This window comes from Anas platyrhynchos, chromosome Z (assembly GCF_047663525.1).
Source record: "Anas platyrhynchos isolate ZD024472 breed Pekin duck chromosome Z, IASCAAS_PekinDuck_T2T, whole genome shotgun sequence".
Classification (NCBI taxonomy): domain Eukaryota; kingdom Metazoa; phylum Chordata; class Aves; order Anseriformes; family Anatidae; genus Anas; species Anas platyrhynchos.
In genome coordinates, this window is record NC_092621.1 from 32254275 (window position 1) to 32269657 (window position 15383).

The following is a 15383-nucleotide window of genomic DNA, read 5'->3' on the forward strand; positions in this document are numbered from 1 at the left end:
ATGAAATTATAAATATTTGAATATTCACTGTTGCAATAGGTACACAAACAACTTGATAACTTTTGGAGGCCTGGGATGAATGCAGGAAAGAAGGAAGAGGGAAGAATGGTCAAAAAATGCAGATGTCATCAGAGAGTTCAGTGAGGTTGGTCAAGAGTGAATAATTGCCCGAGAGATTCAGAGAACCATCATATCTTTCAGTGTGTTGAGTGACGTCATGTAAGACCCTTTCTTTTTTTTTCTGTTGATATAAGAGAAAGTTGGAAAATTCACCTGCTGACTTAGAGATTTATGCAAGCAATGTAATTACCATTTAATTAAAAAAAATAAAATAGATTATAGAAGGTCAAAAACAGACCTCTGGAAAACAATTGCCATTTATATATACCTGTACTCAGTGTAAAATGTTAAATACACTCTTCCAGTAAAATTCATTTCCCTTCCTTTACTGAATAGCTGCACCTAGAAAGAATGTTATGTTTCTGGATGAATTAATGTTGTATGTGGAGTATAACAAGGCTATATTAATACTAATACCATAACAGAAGACCATTAAACTATAAGAGATCTCCAACATCACTGAATCTAATTCACTTCTGCTCTAAGGACTTATATTATACATTAGCCCTCAATTAATTAGTACACATAAGGTATGATTAAATCCAAATTATCAGGTTGCTCACATGGGATTCATGAATGCATCCAGCTTCTTTTACAGTAGTGCAAAATAAAGTAACAATCTAAGTTGTAAGGATTAATGACAGGAGCAACACTTAAGAAATACTTTCAGATGGTTTATTCTATGTGAGCATCTTTTTAGACAAGTTTTTTGTAGAATTTATCATATTTTCCAGAGAAATTTTGCCCAAAAGCCTACAAGTCAATCCTGTTGAGATGAATTGATCAAGGTAAGGAAATCATTCAAAGGCATGTGTAATACTTGTTTTTCTGATGTTAAAGTTGATAGGTGGCCAAAAACATATCTCAATGCATGTCATATTCATAAACTTTAAGTATTAACTAATGCAAAGTACTAAATCTTACCTTTTGAGGGACCTCAACTACAATGAAATTAGCAGAACCTAACTGCAGTGAAATCAGTTGAAGAAATGAGGGAGATTTTTTATGAAAATGCCACTTATTTATGAAAGTAAATGGACAATTTCTCAATAGTCATTAGTATATAAGATAGAAAGTTTATTTTTACTTTTTTGAACACTAGGAAGACATGAAAGGACAACAAAAACATTTATTTTTTAATGTTCTGAAAAACTTTTAAAATAGATGTCTGTGGCATTTGTTTGATCCTCTCCGTCACATGAAGCCAAACCAAATTACTGTTCAGATTAAGTGAAACAGTAAGCATATGTGTATTCAGAAAGCATTAGTAAATGCATCAAGCACTTTTGGTTCATTAAGGTCAATGAGATCACTCATGTTTGAAGATTTGAATATGCTTAAATATTTTGTTAGGTTATGGATAAATACAAGAGAGATTTCAGTAAGTATAAACATATTTTAACCTTGGTGTATTAAGCAATGAAAGAAAATCATAGGAGAGCTGGAAATAGGAAATAATCTTGGATCAGATTTATTAAAATGATGGAAAAAACAAGCAGTAGGTAGACTGATTTCAAAAGGGTACACTTTGAGAAATTAGGGAAATAACAATTTGAAGGAAGTAGAACCTTGGATCTCTTTAAATCAAAGTCTAAAATCCAAATTACACTAGATGTCTAACATTCATGTCTGAAAAAGATGCACCATTTTTCTGATGAAGCCAGATTGTCTTCTATTTTACTTTTTTTTTTTCTTTTTTTTTTTCTCTAGTGTATAATCCTCTAATATACAGACATTTTCACCAAATGTCATCAAAACTTTCCCTCATTATGTTCCTATTTTTTGCCACATGACTTAGAAACTTAATGAAAACTTGTTTACTATGGAATTAGGTAATATCAAGTTCTGATTTGTTTTGTAGCCATTAGTCACACTTTCTCTTTCTCTTTACACATTTAGATTCTGCATTTTGGTCTTGCTAGGTCTCAGTTGTTGCCCTTTTGTGACTTTTCCAGATAAGAACAAAATTGACATTTGGCATTTATCTAATCTTGAGATTTAGCACCACGCTTTAGACAAAAAGTTCTGAATTTGAGTGATACAAATATTCTCATCAAAGATAAAGTGCCTCTTAAATGGCATTATTAAGAATCAGTATAATTCATCTGTGCAATCATCATTACATTATTTTGAAAATTTTTAATAATGGTAAGAGAGGTGTGTGTTATTTCGACTTTTCTGAATCAATTTATAAAGTATTCTTTATTCTCTGTATTCTTTTATTATTTATTTATTTATTTTTAATTGAAGAAGACAAAGGATTGGTCATCAGTTGTGCCTTTTCTTTTGTGATTATGCATCATGTATCGCTTTTAGATGCAATTCAACTTTTAGAAGTCAATGTTCTGTTAACTCCCATTTATCATCATATTTTACTGTATTAAATACCAATTTCAAATAAATGATTTCCATCTCAGAAAGAGATTACTAATTAAATAAGGTTCTTTTGCTGTAAGATGGAGTTTGCAGACTTAATGAAAGTATGATAATTGGATGTTGTAACATTTTCTTATAGAGCTACTTGACATTTGTAAAAAGAAGAAGAAAGGTTAATGGAAAATGATTTTTAAAAGAAAACATAGCATAAAGTGAAATATATTTTGGTCAGAAATCCTTCTTATAAAATATTATCACTTGTACATCTTCATCTTTATTTAACCAAAAAAAAAAAAAAAAAGGAAGAAAAAGTGAAATAGAAATCTCTAAGCAAAACTTTAAAGTTACTAAAAAGTTACTACAAGCTGAGCAGACCGACACAATGCTGAGAAATGCACTATTAAAATGTAGACTTTTTCATTTGACACTTCCCCCAAATGTCTCAACACATCTACAGACAGTTCAAGTCCAGAGAAGGGCGACCAAGATGGTGAGGAGTTTGGAGAACAAGTCCTACGAGGAGCAGCTGAGGGAGCTGGGCTTATTCAGCCTGGAGAAGAGGAGGTTCAGGGATGACCTTATCACTCTCTACAGGTACCTTAAAGGAGGCTGTAGCAAGGTGGGGGTTGGTCTGTTCTTCCATGTGCCTGGTGACAGGATGAGGGGGAATGGGCTTAAGTTGCACCAGGGGAGTTTTAGGTTGGATATTAGGAAGAACTTCTTTACTGAAAGGGTTGTGAGGCATTGGAATAGGCTGCCCAGGGAAGTGGTTGAGTCACCATCCTTGGAGGTCTTTAAAAGATGTTTAGATGTAGAGCTTAGGGATATGGTTTAGTGGAGGATTTGTTAGTGTTTGGTCAGAGGTTGGACTCAATGATCTTGAGGTCTCTTCCAACATAGAAATTCTGTGATTCTGTGATTCTGAAAGTTATGTGAGAATTCCTTATTACGTGAATTCCATGTATTTCATTCAACTGTACTACAAGACAATGTGTCTTTGTGGAGGGTTTTTTCCTTTGGTTACCTCTTCAGCATTAAACAACATGGCAACTTTAACTGGTTTGAAGGCTCAAGGCTAAGGAACAAAGTGTTGAATAAAAGAAAAAGATGTACGATTTTAATTACATCTTTATATATATGTATATATATATATATATATATGCATTGTAAAAAAATTAACTTTAAAAAATATTCAGTGTTTTTACTGAAAGAGAAACCACAACATTTATTTGCAATTGAAAAATATATTTGGTAAATAAAATTGGGGCTTATGAGTTAATGTATTGCATGAGATAAAACTTTCATATTATCCCTTTTTGCTATCAATTCATCTACTAAGTCTTTTTTTTTTAAAAAAAAAAAAGAAAAAAAAAAGCTTGAATATACAGACATCTAAAGCATTCAATTTGTGACTTTGTGGCAGAGCTATAAATACATAAAATACCTATGTACCAAGGGGGAAGAGAGCAACTGTTTGCAGGAACCAAGGATTATTGCACATCTCCAATCACCCACAATGTCAACATTCATACAGTAAAATGGATGATGATAAAAAAACATACACCTGAGGGGAACACATTATCTAAGGCTAACACAAGCGGCATAAATACTTCATTACAATGGAAATTGTGCACGCTACATGACAGCATAGAAAGTCAGTTGAGGCAGGCCATTTTAATTCTTACTATTTTTTTTAATTTATTTTTATTATATGTATTTTATATATTTTTATCTTTATATATATATATATTATATACATTGTATATATTATATTTTATATATTATTTTTTATTTTATTAATTTAAAAATGAAATTTTTGTTTTAATTTATGATCACAGGTGTTTTTAATCATTTCACTACATTAGGTTTCTCATTAGCTGTTACTAATAATTTCTTATGAAAAGCATAGTGCCCTTGTGACATTACAATATAGAGTTATTAATAATGCTAGACGACTTGAAAGCCACCCTCTCTATTGTCAAATCACAACTTGAGAAAGTCTGTTTTTCTACTATACTCAGCTTCTCATGAGGTCCTCCTCAGAGGTCACTCAGCCTCTCCATGATGTCCTTGCATTTTATGCAAAGTGTGGCTTACATAATGAATGTACACACAAACTTCTACAATGTTCTTGCAAAGAAACAGTGAATTTTGGGTGAAGATGGGATAGCAAAGAAGCAGGACATCATTCAGTAGGAGGTTGACACCTATAAGGCTAAAAAGCTCGAATGATGTAGGGATGTATCATTAAACTAAAAACCAGAACTGCATCAATATAGCTTCTACAGGTAAAAGGTGTCCTGATGCATGTTACTAAACTGTATGTGTTTACCACTATTTTTTATTTTTTTGCTTTTTGTTGTAAATGACACCTTTACACTAGCATAGTATGAATCTGATTATTAAATCTAAGTACCATTGTAGTAATTTAAGAAAACTGGAAGGAAGATGACTAGAATAACTAGCCTTCCTCGTCGTTACATGCCGTCCTCAGTAGCAGATGTAGTGATAATGAAAGATGGCATGCTAGTATAATTTTTCCTGTCTTAAAATATCTCACTTTAATTTGACAGTTATGAAAACAGTAGGACTTGAACAGTTCAATTTCAGACTAAGTATTTTTGATGTTCTGAAAATTACTTCCTGTGAAAGAAGGATGAATAGAAGGAATGTACTCTCTTCAGCTTTCTATTTGCTTAGCACAGGTACCACCAAAAGTACCAACACAGCAAACAGAAGGTATAAAATCTTGGCTTCTCTGAAGTAAAAGGCAAATCTCCCACTGACTTTAGTGGGCCAACATATTTCTAAAACTGTGTTTAAAATCACAGCTGCCAGAGTGTGAGACACCAGTTCTCTGATATGAGATGAAGGCAGATCGGATGTACGTGGTAGTCAGAGCAGAACATTGAACACTGTTGTTTCATGGAAAAGTTAATATGATGTAAAATGTAGACATTTTCCAACTAAAAACAATGGACATTTTGTTTCTTTAATTTGGCATTATTTTCTCATATTAAAAGATAAAAGGATGATGAATTACATTTTGTAAACACTAGAGCCAATCAATAATTATTTTTTGCTAATAAACTACAGTGAAAATGGATTCATCCAAACCAGAAGTTGTACTTCAGAAATAAATATCTAGGAGAGTACTGTATGTTAATAATAATTATTATTCTGGCTCTTTGGATATTAGTTTCTTCTTTTGTTGCTTTTGGGTGGAAAACAATGGGAAAATATTTCTTCAACAGGTTGAAACAAGTCAGCCTGTCACCAAGTCTTCTGCCATATCTCAAGTTCCAGAGATTTCCAATTTAACAAAATAAATGCCTAGACTGATAAATAAAGGCAAAAGACTAAATGTTAAAACTAAATATATCATTATAAAAATTTAAAATTTTATTTTGAATGTTATTTAAATTAAGTATCATGTCAACACAGACAATCTTTGTATTTTTTCCTTCATATTTATTGCTCTCAGAGGCTTCCTTCATTTATTGCTTTTTCCATTTCAGTTAGGTAATTCTGGTGATATTGGTACTAGAAGCTACATATGGTTTTGGGCAGCTGTAAAGGGTAGACCCTCTGTACTTACTGAATGCCTTTGTATGAGCTGTTGAAACATGCTTTTCAGACATATGAATGCTGTAGCTGATCCATATTCTACAGTAATTACAGTCTCAAAATAAATTGGAACATGGCAGTACATGACTTAAGAATCCTATGGCAGTACAAACTGCTGTGCATATCTTTGTGTAAGCCCTTTAAGACTGTCTCTGAGATTCCAATATGCAAGTAGCAAAAGATCATCTTTCAAACTCTTTTTAATTCCAAATATAATAGTTGCATGTTTTGTGGCTGATTGGAGTTATATGAGTTTGCTAATATCTCTGAGGCACAGGCAGGTGTAAGGAGGTAAGAAACAATACACAAGCAAAAAATTTGCTCTTCCGTACTTACAGGAAAAAGATTCTGCTGATGAAATTCAGCTGCTTGGCTATTAGAGGGTTGCTATCTCTATATTATTATTACTATTATTATTATTTTTAGAAAATCTGTGATATCCTACCCATTCTCAGCTCCAACATTTCATCATTACCAGGACCTGCTAGTCTAGTGCAGCACCAAAAAAAACACATAGGCACATATTCTCTTTTCCTTACATTTAAAACTTCCTATGTTCCCTAGAGATCACTCTTGTGGAAGAGCTGGACTGAATACAGTTAAATCACAGACTATAAATAATACAAGATTAATCTTAAATGCTACTATTTTTTCATTCAGAGATCAGCCTCTAAAACAAATACATCCTGTCACAATCAAGCTTATGAAGATGTGATTCTGTGATACAGTTTTACAAAACCTTGAATATTATAATGAAAATAAACAACCAAACTAAAAAAAAAAATAAAAAAGTTTCATTTAACATTTATAATCAATACTGCTGTCATAGCAAAAAATAAAAAAATAAAAAAAAATACCTTGTATGCCCCAGCTTACTTGCAGACCAACAGAACCTGCAATGTAAGAAAATAAAAAAGTCTGCAAAATTAGTTATTGAGTACATATATATATGCAGAATATATTTTTTAGACTTTATCTGTTTTCTGACAGTTTAAAAATATATTCATGTTTTGAAAAAAATAAAATAAAAAACATTCACAAAGTATATATAGTAAATAATACGTTTATGTTACATGCATATTGTCAAAGTCAGCTAGTTATCCAAGATTTTTAATTTGGCAGTCAACAGTCTCTCTCTCTCTGGGAGTTGGTGAATGTTTTAGCAGTCTGACTGGTTTGTTTTTTGTTTTGTGATACCTTTGAAATGATTACTGTATGAAGTCAATGTCTTGAGTATTACCTATCTTAAATGGAAAATAATAATAATAATATTTTCCCCCCAAAACATAAATGACAACAAGGTTTCATATCTATAGAAATTATTATATTTTTTCATTATTTCTGTCACCTAGACCATTCTTCCATTCTTAATCACAAACCGAAAACCTCTCTGCACTGGGTTTGGGGGGAACAGCAAGAAAACAGAAATGAAAATCTCAAAAAATAAGAAAAAAACAATTTCCCTACCACAAAAACCTCACATTCTGTTTTCATCTTTCATAAAGTGTGTTTATTGTAATGTTTCCAGATTATTATTTTTTTTCTGGATCAAATGATATGCAAGTTCATTCTATGTGTAAGAAATTAAACTTTCCAAACTTTGAGCAAATATGAAGACAAGACTAATAAATATAGCATTCAAAACTATGTTTTCATATCAGTACTTTTCAGAGGGCTACACTGTTTAATTTCCCCTTTCTAATTTAACAAAGACAAAGACAAATACCTGTATTATGAAAACAAAACAACTACCACCACCACCACCAAAAACAAAAATAAACAAACAACCCCCCCCCCCCCACACACACACACAAAACTTTCTTGAACCTGAAATTGTAGCATCAGTGATAAAATGCTTCTCTTTACTGAAGGAAATTGAATTGCCTATAGCAAGACTCATCATGAGCTCAAATCAGTGATCGCATATTTCCTATATAGGACATTAACCTATATGGTTATAACCCATAATCTAAATAATCTATACCATAACCATAATCTAAAACAACAAGGTACTATATTCCTTATTTATTTCGCATTAAGTAGCAATACAGAAAATGGCTAAAGCCTTTTCAAGAGTAAAATGTATAAAAACAGCAAGGAACTCACACTCATAAAGTGTATGATGACTACTTATAAAAATAAAAGTGCAAGGATCTGTCTTAGTACAATAAAATTAATATATGTGATCCTGCATTTGTACTTTCACCTCCCTGCATGAGACCAAAGGAAATATCTCCTAAAAGATATTGTAGTTTGCAGAATATACTACTGATGTGCAAAGAAAATACTAGAAATTTTGCAGGTTAACGAGTTAGACTATGGAAATAGAATCATAAAATCATAGAATATCCCAACTTGGAAGGGATCCATAAGGGTTCAAGTCCAACTCCTGGAACCACACAGGTATACCCAAATATTCAGACCATGTGACTAAGTGAACAGTCCAAATGCTTTTTAAACTCCAATAGGCTTGGTGCAGTGACTACTTCCCTGGGGAGCCTGTTCCAGTGTGAGACAACCCTCTCAGGAAGAACCTCTTCCTCATGTCTAGCCTAAACCTCCCCTGCCTCAGTATGACACCATTCCCGTGGGTCCTATCACTGGTGACTAAAGAGAATAGACTGGCGCCTTCCCCTCCGCTCCCCCTCATAAGGAAGCTGTAGATTGAGATAAGGTCTCCCCTCAGCCTCCTCTTTTCCAGGCTGAACAGGCCAAGTTACCTCAGCTGCTCCTCATACGTCTTCCCCTCTAGGCCCTTCACCCTCTTTGTAGCCCTTCTCTGGTCACTCTCCAACAGCTTTATGCCCATTTTATACTGTGGTGCCCAGAACTGCACACAGTACTTGAGGTGAGGCAACACCAGCGCAGAGAGCTGGACACTCACTTCCATTGACCAGCTAGCAATGCCAAGTAAAGAATACTATTCTCTAGAACGTTCACTGGAAAATATAAATCAAAAGTGCTTCATGTTTAATAAATGACATTATATAAATAAATAAAGATGTAGTCATTGTCTCCTTTCCCGGCAATTTCAATTTCAGTTTAACAATCCCGTTAGCATAATTATTAGAACAGCCAGTTTTAAGTAAGAGGACAAAAATACAAGGAGAGAATGCAAGAAATCAATCTTATCACAGTATCAAAAGTCAAAATAAAAACAGGGTTTGCGGAGTTATGATTATGATATAATTATGATTTTTCGATAGACTATTTCAATGTCTTATTCCTCACCTATGAAAAGACACTTATCTGAGGCAGGACAAAAGAGTACCATTAATGCAAACACAAAGATCTTGAAAGATTTACTGTCCTTGCACACCTTTGTATGGTGTTGGATTGCTTTGACTAAACAGAGAATTTCTCTGTCCTTTAGAAAACAGGACAAAAAATAAAGTGTGACTATACAAGGAGAAATGAAAAACTCTATATTAAATCACAGAATCATTTAGGTTGGAAAATACTTTAAAGAACATCAAGGTTAGCCATCAACCTGACTTATCAGTGACCTTTACAGGTCTTCATAGATGATTCTTGTCTTAAATGCTACTTTGTGGAAAGATTTCAAGAATACTCATAAATTGTTAGTTGATATATGTTACTTTCATGTGCACACACATACATCACAGACAATTGTGATGTACTACTCTGAATAAGTATCTGAATGCATGTAAAATGTATGCACACAGCCAAAGCCAAAAAGATTTTCAATGACTTTGGTAACAAAGTACAGTACATATCCAACAGGGAGAGAATGAAAAGTAAATCTCACAATGTATGTTTGTATTAGTTATGAAAGTGATTTTCTCATGCAGAACTGTACAGGAACATACTGGCAAAGAAAAAAGAAGGCTTCTGGAAAGAAAAGGCCTTAAGTAAGTGACATTTCATTGAACAGTCTGTAGAAAATCACAACTCCACAACATCTGTTTCAACCCTTCAAATAAAATTAATTTAAGTACATAAATAACTTACAATGCACATATCAACATAATCAATAAGCAACAGAATCCTAATCACAACTGCCATTAAGATTTGTAGTGAAAGATAAGAATAAAGAGATAATTGCAATCAGAAACATGCTGAGTAGAAATAAATTAAAGTGGATTTTCAATAGTGATAAAGAACAAAGATGTCATGCAAACAACATTCAACAAAATTTGACTGTATGATATGCATCAAGGACAGATAACTTAGGAGGAATACAGAGAAATTGTACAGTCAGGGATCAGGTTAGTCTGTGCTTGCACCTGTACTGGGTCTGGCTGGAATGTTAACTTTCCCGGCAGCAGCCCATACAGTGCCGTACTCTGTCCTTGTAGCTGGAACAGCAGTGTTATCACACCGGTGTTGTGTCTACTGCTGAGAATCAATAGCACAGCATTGGGCCTTTCTCTAACCCTCCTAAATGGTGGGCAAAAAGTGAGGAGAGAAACATCACAAGGGCAGCTGACCTAAACCAATCAAAGGGATATTCCATACCATGTGATGTCACACTCAGCAATAAAAGGTGGAAACAGGAAGAAGAAGAGGGGAGGGGTGGGCTGTCGTTGGGAAAATGTCGGTCCTCCTCTCGAACACTGGCTGCGTGCGTTGAGGCCTTGCTTCAAGGACGTGGTCAATCATCGTTCATTTGTGGGAAGTAGAGAGTAATTTCTTTCCTCTGCACTTCCATATAGCCTTCATTTATTTTGTTTGTTTTCCTCCCTTCTTTTTATTTTTCCCTTTTCCCCTCCCTTTTCCCCTTTCCCTTTTTATTTCCCCTTAGTTAAATTGTTTAGTTCATGGTAGTCTTTATTTAATTGTTATTATTATTTTCCTTTAATTAAATTATCCTTATCTCAACCCGTGAGTTGTTCTTTGCTTTACTACTCCCCCTCCTCATCTAAAGGAGGGGGAGTGAGAGAGCGGTTGTGGGGTTTAGCTGCCTAGCACAGTAAAACCACCACAGCATCCCAAAAGGCCAATTGCATCCTAGGCTGTATCAAAAGAGGAGTGGCCATCAGAGTGACAGAGGTGATTCTTCCCCTTTGCTCTGCCCTTGTGAGGCCTTTGTTAAATAAATATTTTTTTTTTTTTATTTGTTAAATAAATAAGGATAAAACAAAAAAAAAGTAAAAATAAAAAGTAAAAATTAAATCAAACTAACAAATAAGACTAAATGAGAAATATCAGAAAATACTGCAGAACAATAGTGCCCGATCATGCACTTGGGGCACAACAACCTCATATGCAACACTACAGGCAGAGTGGCTGGAAAGTTGTTCAAAGGAAAAAGATCTGGAGTGTTAGTTGATGCTCACCTGAACATGAGCCAGCAATGTGCCCAGGTGGCCAAGAAGGCCAACGGCATCCTGGCTTGTATCAGGAATAGTGTAGACAGCAGGACTAGGGAGGTAATCAACCTCCTGTACTCAGCTCTGGTGAGTCTGCACCTCAAGTAATGTGGTGCTCAAGTAATGAGCTTTGGGCCTCTCACTACGAGAAGGACATCGAGGCCTTGGACTGTGTTCTGAGAGATGGGCTACAAAGCTGGCGAAGGGTCTGAAACACAAGTCTTATGAGGAGTGGTTGAGGGAACTAGTTTTGTTTTGTCTACAGAAGAGGAGGCTCTGGGGAGACCTTATTGCTCTCTATAACTAGAAGTTGTGGGAAGCTGGGTGTAAGCCTCTTCTCGCAGATAACTATTGATAGGACTAGAAGGAATGACCTCAAGTTGCTCCAGGGGAGGTTCAGGTTGGAAATTAGGAGACATTTCTTTTCAGAAAGAGTTGTCAGTCATTGGAATGGGTTGCCCAGGGAGGTGGTTGTGTCATTGTCCCTGAAGGTGTTTAAAGAAAGGTTGAACCTGGTGCTTAGGTACTGGTGGTAGGGGGATGGTTGGACCAGATGACCTGGGAAGTCTTTTCCAGACTTAATGATTCTATGATGCTATGATTCTATGATTCTACATTTATTTTTACAAAATCACATAAACATCCTAAAATTGGCAGTACCAATACAGCACAAAAATATTTGCGTTTTCAAAGTAATCAAGGCAACCTTATTGATTTACACAATAGCATTTTTACCTTCAGAATCCTTGGGTACTCCCGAAAGTTCAGGCTAATTTTCATTTAAGCAGTACATTGGACTGGGTGGGGAATATGCATAAATCTCTCTCTCAATTTCACCTGCTATAAAAAGAAAACAATGCACCCTCATGCTGAATTCTTTCAAAAATATTTAAAGTGTATTTCATTGTTAAATGGGTGGATATCTGATTAGGAACAATATAAGTATTTTATTCAGGAAAATTATGAACGGATAAACCTAAAAGTTCATCACGTCAGCAACGTAATTTTAACATAGAGAAGACTTTAAACTTTATTAATCAAAAAGATATTTGCAATAATTTTAGTAACTAATTAAATAGCCACTTTTGAAACTTTTACTGCTAGATGACTCCCAAGATGTTGACTAGTGTTTTATAAAGAAGATAGACTTGTTTTTGTTGGCAAGTTTGGAGAACAATAAAATAAACTGATATCCAATGTGTTTTTTTGTTTGTTTGTTTGTTTTTTAATATTACTTTATCAAAAAGTATTACTGATCTAAATTTTACTGTATACACAACTACATTATATATATATATATATACACACACACACACACACATATATATGTTCACTATTCTGTTGCTGAAATAAGTATAAATGGCCTGTGTAATTACACTGAGTGATTTGGTTGCTAAGTATTTAGAGGCCTTCAACTCAGGGAATAAGAAAAAATACTTTCATTTAAAAACAAAAAAGGAAACAAAAAAATATTTGTTTAGATTTAGATTTAGATTTAGATTTGTGTAGACCAAAGTACTGTTTACTAATGAAATCTATATTACAAACAAAGCAAACAAACATATTTTTTTTATATTTATTTGTGCTTGATTTTGAATAACATATTGACAGTAATATCAAGTATTTTATGATAGGAATGATATAATCCTCTAACAAAGCTGCTTACATACTCAAGGAGTGTTACAGGTTTACTGTACAAAATACAGTTTCTAATACATTTGCTTTTAGGTAATCTATTTCACAAGTCAGTACTGGTTTCTGTCTAAAGCACTGATAATCTTCTGCTTTGTTTTCAGCAGTAAAAGTAGGTTTACTGGTGTTTTTTCTTTCTTAGTGATCTTAATCATTGAAAAATAAAATTGTTATATAGGTGTTGAGTACTGTAGAAGTACATGAGAAATTTAATGGCAAATTTAAAGAAACACATTTCTTAAAAAAAATGGAGAAAATAAGACAAAATCCAGTCACATCAAAGCAGAAATCCAAATAAAAAGAGAATAATGAATGCTTGCCCAATACCCATATTCACTTACATACACAGCAACTTCCTGTAAAAGGAGAACCTCTACAATTACTCATCTAGGAAACAATTTTGCTAAATTTAAAAATGATATCATAGTGTTCAATGAATTTGATTGTTCAGGGCACTATAAGTTTTTGAACTGTTTATTGAATAGAGTCAAGTGCAAATTTTCATATTTACTTACCTAAAAATTAAAATAATTGGATTCTGAAGACAATATATTTCAAAGCATGGTGAATTTTAGAACAAAAACTGGAGCTTAGAAAAGTATAAAGGACAATATACTGTGTACTGTGATGTAAAAGTGAAGTTTTAATAGATGATTATCACTTTAGGACTCTTTTTTTTTTTGTAGCAATTCTACTAAGTATTTTGTAGAATTGCTATACACCCCTTAAAAACATGCTTTTTAAGGTTGTTGACACAGTCTAGGACATTTGAGATGATAAATTATTGTAGATTCGATTGTATTCTTCTTACATTGTTGCTTTTAAAAATGGAAATTTAATGATCACTTCTCTGTATTGTGAAATCTTACAGCATGAAATTACAATTCATTTCTTGCAGAGAGAATTGACTGTGCATCCATATTAAATACAACAGTATAATTTGACAGATCTTAGTTGCTTATTCAGTCTGTGATAATGTAAATTATAAATCATTATGCCTTAGGATCCTGTAGCAAACAATATTGTGTATATGTCCATAAAATGAGACAGCTACTCTAGGACCTATTTATGTCATGAATATTCTTTTAAAGAGAATAAGTTTTGAAGCAAACAACTTAACGTTCTGTGCATGCCAAACGCATTCCATTAATTTGTGTATGGTCATGACAGACGATTATTGTTTTTAAATATACATAGCCCTTTGGACTTCTAGGGAAACTGGTTTGATACTATTATTCCTTGGTGCTCCAATTGTTTGCTTGCTTAACAGCACTGTGAAAGGGCTGGAACACCTCTCCTATGAAGACAGGCTGAGGGAATTGGGGTTTTTCAGCCTGGAGAAGAAAAGACTCTGAGGAGAACTTATTACAGCCTTCCAGTACCTAAAGTGGCCTACAGGAAAGGTGGGGGTAGACTCTTTTATCAGGGAGTGTAATGATAGGACAAGGTTGGTTTTAAGTAGGACAAGAAATGGCTTTAAACTTTAGATTAAATACTGTGAAGAAATTATTTACTCAGAGGGTGGTGAGGCAATGCAACAGGTTGCCCAGAGAAACTGTGAATACCCCATCCCTGCAAGTGTTTAAGACTAGGTTGGATGGGGCTTTGAGCAAGTCAGTCTAGGGGAAGGTGTCCCTGCCCATGACAGGGGAATCCTGGTGATCTTTATCATCTCTTCCAACTCAAACCATTCTATGATTTCATTACTATGAGCAGGGAATGTAAAACCCCAGAAATTTATTCCTAGTTGCAGGGCAACATCTTTTTTACTGTGTACAGGATTCAGCAGGTAACTGCAGGACTAGAATGAATATTTACAATAATAAAACAGCAAATTCCATGTGAAAGAAGCCAAAAAATGGTTTGGAGAAAAATCATGCTTAGAGAAAGCTTATCGTCATTATCTCAGAGGACTTGGAAGACTGCTTTCTATTGCTAGTGACAAGTTTCCAGTATACTTCTGGACTCACTAAAGCTGTTTTAACAATTAATGTTCAAAATGTATGTTAAAGGCAACATTAAATATTTTACCATAGGCTGCTCATACCAATTCTAGGTGCTCTTGTGTAAAATGATCTGAGTATGAATCCACAGTGCAGTATTGTAGTCAGAAAAGGAGACTGTTTCCAGGGCTGCATTAACAAGATTGCAGAGGGCAGAATAAGGAACATAATTATGCCACTTTGTAAACAATTCAAAGAATCAAAGAATGGATAGAGTTGGATGGCATGTCTG

General features: G+C 34.0%; 1 long non-coding RNA gene across 10 annotated transcripts in view; it reads right to left on the reverse strand.

Annotated features, from left to right (window-relative positions):
* LOC113840240 (uncharacterized) overlaps nucleotides 1-15383 on the reverse strand; it is an 829451-nt gene that overhangs the window by 271240 nt on the left and 542828 nt on the right. For 6 of the 10 annotated variants that reach the window (XR_011806072.1, XR_011806070.1, XR_011806069.1 and 3 more), the window contains exons 7-8: nucleotides 12192-12296; nucleotides 6981-7016 (exon numbers count right to left, since the gene is read on the reverse strand). This is a non-coding gene — a long non-coding RNA (uncharacterized lncRNA). The remainder of the gene's footprint in view (nucleotides 1-6980; nucleotides 7017-12191; nucleotides 12297-15383) is intronic. The other 4 variants (XR_011806074.1, XR_011806073.1, XR_005261810.2 and 1 more) reach the window with 1 other exon arrangement.